Genomic DNA, 5,838 nt, shown 5'->3' with positions numbered 1-5,838 from the left:
GGGAGGGGGGTTGTTTTGTTGTTGTTTTTTTGTTTTTTTTTTTTTTTTTTTGTGGTACGTGGGCCTCTCACTGTTGTGGCCTCTCCCGTTGCGGAGCACAGGCTCTGGACGCGCAGGCTCAGCGGCCATGGCCCACAGGCCCAGCCGCTCCGCGGCATGTGGGATCCTCCCGGACCGGGGCACGAACCCGTGTCCCCTGCATCGGCAGGCGGACTCTCAACCACTGCGCCACCAGGGAAGCCCTGTTGTTGTTTTTAAGAACACTACTCATATAAGTCATTCAGGGCTAATCAGATCTCTGTTTCAAAACCGTGTTCCAGGAGAGTATGGTGAAAAATATATGCCAAGTATGACCAACCTCCTTAATCCAAAGTTTCTCTTGATCAAACCAGTGATTCTCGGAGGTAGGTGCACAGGAAGATCTCATACAAAGATTTTTCAAAAGTGTATGTGGATCATCTAGGAAGCTTTTAAAAAAATTCATGTGCTTGTGCCCTACCATTGGAGAGATTCAGTAAATCTGGAGTGAGGCTCAGACACCTGTATTAGTTTTGATGGCTTCCCAGGTTATTCTTTGGGAATGCCCTGGTGGTCCAGTGGTTGGGACTCCGCGCTTCCACTGCAGGTGGCGCGGGTTCTACACCTGGTCGAACTAAGATTCCCGCAAGCCGCGAGGCACGGCCAAAAAAAGAAAGCTTCCCAGGTTATTCTAGCAAGGCCAAAGTTGGAGCACCACTGCCCTAAATCCAGAACCTATTTATAATTTTCCAGGCTTTGTTTTTTCTTTAAATGACACATTCCGTAAGTTTACTGTCTACTGCATAAAAGAAATGCTACCTTTTATTTATATCCCATCTAATCTTAAATTTTATTGTTACATATTATAAATTAGGGGTCAGAGTTAACAGGGTCTATCAGTTGTAGGAAGGAGGTATAAGTTGTTTCTCTAGCGGTAACAGTTAGCCTGTGCTGATCATCAATAGTTTAAATCAGTCCTTCTCCCTCTGGAGATAGAGGTATTCAAATAGGAAAAAGGAATTAGCAGTGTTCCGGGGATAGAAATGCATACAGCACATTCAAATAAAAGTGAGTAGTAATAATAATACCTAAGACTTTCTTATAAGCCAGGCAGAGTTCTAAGTGTTTTACATAAGCTCAACCTAGTTTCCCTAAAGCCCAGGTTTTAAGCCCGGGGATAAGGTATAAAAAAGCCTTGAGTGTTAAACAAAAGAATTCTTCCTGTAGGCAATGTGGGCAAAATGGAAGTTTTTGAGCAGAGAGTCATATCTGCAAGAAATATTATGGAAGATTATTTCAGTTGCAGTATATAGAACGGAATGAACATGGGTAGGGGGTAGGAAGCTGGGAGAATACTTGGAAACTAGATTTTAAAAGCAAGGCAACTAAGACTGTAATTAGGTATGTATTGAGAGAAAAGTAATAGTATTGAAAGAATTTCACAGGAAGGGCTAACATTGACTAGAAGTGAAGAAAAACAGGAGATATATAGATGGAATTCAGGGGTGTTGGGTTTTTCTAGTGTGGGTGCCTAAAAGAAGTTACCTAACACTTATGGAGCATATTAATTGTCCTGTGGCCTTTGGCAGAAAGGCTTTGCTTTTCTGAGCTGTCCAGTGGATCTGTGATAGCAAATTCAGTTTGATAATAATAAGTTTATCATCTTATTATTTCAGGATGTGAGAAAGTACAAGGGGGGTCTTGAATGGTGTGCCAACTTCTACATGGGCCTAAGAGGCTAGGCTAATGATCTAGAGGAGCACTGAATATTAAAAATATAATTCAAGCCACATGCGTATATTAAATTTTCTAGTAGCCACATGAAAAAGTAAAAAGAATGAAATTAGTTTTATTTTATTTAATCCAATATATCCAAAATATTCCATTAAATTTCAATATGTAATCAATATTTAAGTATTATTAATGAAATATTTTACATTTTGGGGGTTCCTGTAGAAATGTATTTTGAAATCTGGTTGTATCTAATACATCTCAATTTGGACTAGCCGTATTTCAAGTACTCACTAGCCATACGTGACTAACGGCTACCAAAAAGGACATCTCAGGTTTAAAGAGAGAGGTATTGGAACTTCCCTCGTGGTCCAGTGGTTAAGACTCAACGCTCCCAATGCAGGGGGCATGGGTTCGATCCCTGGTCGAGGAACTAAAATCCCACATGCTGCACGACACAGTCAAAAAAATAAAGAGAAAGGTATCCAAGTGGAAAAATACATGATCAGGAGGTAGTGAGCAGCCCAGTTTAACTGGAGCAGAGTGTTTACTCCTGACAACAGTGGGAGTTATCACTGAAAAGGTAGGTTACGAACCGTTGTGGAGGGCCTTGAATGCCATGCTCTAAGGAGTCAGAACTTTCACTAAGAGTTGAGTATCCTTGAGGTTGTTGAGTCCTTTACTGTAACACAGTTAAAGGATGAGCTTAAGGAATGCCAGGCATATAAACCCCCAGTGGGTTTTTAGGAGGACCCAAAAGCTCTCAAAATCTCCCAATGCTCTGTATCCCAGAGCATGAGTGATGGGTCCCTGATCAAAATCAAGTGAATCCTTGTTGTATCTGAGATTGAAGTAGATAACTACACAGGCTGTTGAATCCTTCTTGTTCCTCCATGCCTTAGAGAGCTCCTTTGTACCTCTTAGAGCTGTGGGAAATAGGTTTCAGCATTAGACTGCGAGTACCACCAGTGTTTCCAAATTGTAAGAATTGGTCCCAGGGATTTCTTCCTGTCACTTGTTCTGTTTTTAGAGAACCCCCCCCCCCACAATTCAGCCAACATTTACAGGCATACCTCAAAGATATTGCAGGTTCCATTCCAGACCACCACAATAAAGTGAATATTGCAATAAAGCAAGCCACACAAATTCTTTGGTTTCCCAGTGCATAGAAAACTTACGTTTACACTATATTTTAGTCTATTAAGTGTGTAATAGCATTATGTCTTGAAAAAAGTACATAATTTAAAAATTCTTGTATAGAAAATGCTTACCATCATCTGAGCCTTCAGTGATCATAGTAGTAACATCAAAGATCACTGATCATAGATGACCATAACAAATATGATAATAGGGGGAAAAGTTTGAAATATTGTGAGAATTATCAAAATGTGACAGAGACACGAAGTGAGCAAATGCTGTTGGAAAAATGGCACCAATAGAGTAGCTCAACGCAGAGTTGCCACAAACCTTCAGTTTGTAAAAACAAATGTAGCACTATGAAGTGCAATAAAATGAGGTATGCCTATGTGTTAGAATTATTGTAAATACTACAAAGGCATGAGGTATGCCTATGTGTTAGAATTATTGTAAATACTACAAAAAGTAATTATGTAAATACTACCTCTCACCCAAATACAGTTCCCCTAACTTGGAGGAAAAAAAAAAAAATGCTGATCTCATAACTAGCCTTCAGATGTTCATTTGTCCAGTGCCTTACAGTTTACAAAATGCTTTCACATAGATCTCATTTAATGATGGAAGTAATGACTACTTTTTACACACCAGGGAACAAAATAAGATGCTATGGAATTAAAATTGCAGGGAAAAGAGTATAACTTAGACCTAACACTTTTAATGTAACACTCACTAGATTAGTATGGAGTAATGGAAAGAACAAGGGAATTGGCACGAGAAAAGACAGGTTCAAGTTCCCACTCTACTTTTTTTTTTTAACGAAGTATAGTTGATTTACAATATTGTGTTAATTTCTGCTGTACAGCAAAGTGATTCAGTTATATACTTTTTCATATTATTTTCCATTATGGTTTATCACAGGATATTTAATATAGTTCCCCCTACTCTACTTTTTAATGTCTAGTGATCTTGGGCAAGCCGCCTCTCTGAAACTTAAGTTTACTCTACTATAAAATGATGATGATACCCCACAGGGTGTAGTGAGAGTCTAATAATACATGCATGTGAAAGGGGTTTATAAACTGAAGTTTATAAATAAAGCAATAAAAGTTTCTGCTAGTGGAATCTGGTCTAACTCTGCTCCATGCTACTACTAACTTGCTAGCGTGATCTTAGGCTAATAATTTAATGCCCCTTAATTCCATCTTTAGAATGAGGGAATTAGAGCAGATGATTTTTCTTTTTTTTTTTGAGATTTCTTTTAACTCCAAATAATTTTGCCATGAGACAAGTAGCGTCTCACTTTTTAAAGATTTTAAAAGTCATTCAGTTGACTATCTGGAGACAGAGATGGCCAAAGTATTGTTACTTTTACTTGCACGATTTGCCCAGGATAGTCCCAGTTGTCTTGGTTTAATTATGAATGGTGTCCCGTTTCACTCTCAACACTGTTCCTTTTTGGAGATACAGATATAGGTATATACTCACCTACCTAAAAGTTTGATATGAGGAAAAACCACTTCTAATGAATGGAAGGTCTTAATGGAAATAGTATGTTTTCTATTAATGATGCACCCATTGGCTAGCTACTTGGCTGGATGTTGTGTTAGGGGATTTGAGTCAATACATATGTGGGTAGGAATTATGGCTAGATAGATGACCTTAGGTTGGTTTGTTGTCTTTTTTTTTTTTTTTTTTTGCTGTGTTGGGTCTTCGTTGCTGCACACGGGCTTCTCACTGCTGTGGCTTCTCTTGTTGCGGAGCATGGGCTCTCGGTGAGCGGGTTTAGTAGTTGTGGCTCGCAGGCTCTAGAGCACAGGCTCAGTAGTTGTGGAGTATGGGCTTGGTTGCTCCGCAGCATGTGGGATCTTCCCAGACCAGGGCTCGAACCCGTGTCCCCTGCATTGGCAGGCAGATTCTTAACCTCTGCACCACCAGGGAAGTCCCCGCTTAGGTTGCTTTTTAATACTGAGAGTCTAGTAGCCTGTACGATACCAGGAATTTAGATGCTTTAAATTTGAACAGGAAAAAAAATTCCTGTAACCCTGTGTTCTATTTTCTATCTGCATTTCCTCCCTCAGCGACCTCATTCATTCCCATGGGTTTAAATATCACCCATACTGCAGCAAATGAATGGACCTAGAGATTATCATACTAAGTGAAGTAAGTCAGATAGAAAGACAAATATCATGATATCGCTTATATGTGGAATCTTAAAAAATAATACAAATGAACTTATTTACAAAACAAATAGAGCCACAGATGTAGAAAACAAACATGTTTATGGGGGGGAGCGGGGGGGGGGAAGGGATAAATTGGGAGATTGGGATTGACAAAGACACACTACTATCTATAAATTAGATAACTAATAAGTTATCTAACTGTATAGCACAGGGAACTCTACTCAATACTCTGCAATGACCTATATGGGAAAAGAATCTAAAAAAGAGTGGATAGTTGTATATGTATAACTGATTCACTTTGCTGTACAGCAGAAACTAACACAACATTGTGAATCAACTGTACTCCAATAAGGGACTTCCCTGGTGATCTAGCGGATAAGACTTCACACTCCCCATGCAGGGGGCCTGAGTTCGATCCCTGGTCAACGAACTAGATCCTGCATGCAGGCCGCAGCTAGGAGTCTGCATGCCTCAACGAAGATCCCATGTGCCGCAACTAAGACCCAGTGCAGCATAAATAATAATAAATAAATATTTTAAAAACTATACTCCAATAAAATTTTTTTAATAAAATTAATATCACCCATATACTGATAACTCCTGATTTATATCCCCAGCCTTAACCTTTCTCCCGGGAGGCATCCTTCATTCCCTTTTCTTATCCAAATCCAATGCATTAGTTAAGTCCTGGCAACTCTACCTCTAAAATATGCCCAGAATCTGTCTACTTCTTTCTGTCTCTACTGGTCCTAACCACCAACATCTCCTGCAT

The sequence above is a fragment of the Phocoena sinus genome, chromosome 20, assembly GCF_008692025.1.
Source record: "Phocoena sinus isolate mPhoSin1 chromosome 20, mPhoSin1.pri, whole genome shotgun sequence".
NCBI classification, from domain to species: domain Eukaryota; kingdom Metazoa; phylum Chordata; class Mammalia; order Artiodactyla; family Phocoenidae; genus Phocoena; species Phocoena sinus.
This window is presented reverse-complemented; position numbering follows the sequence as displayed.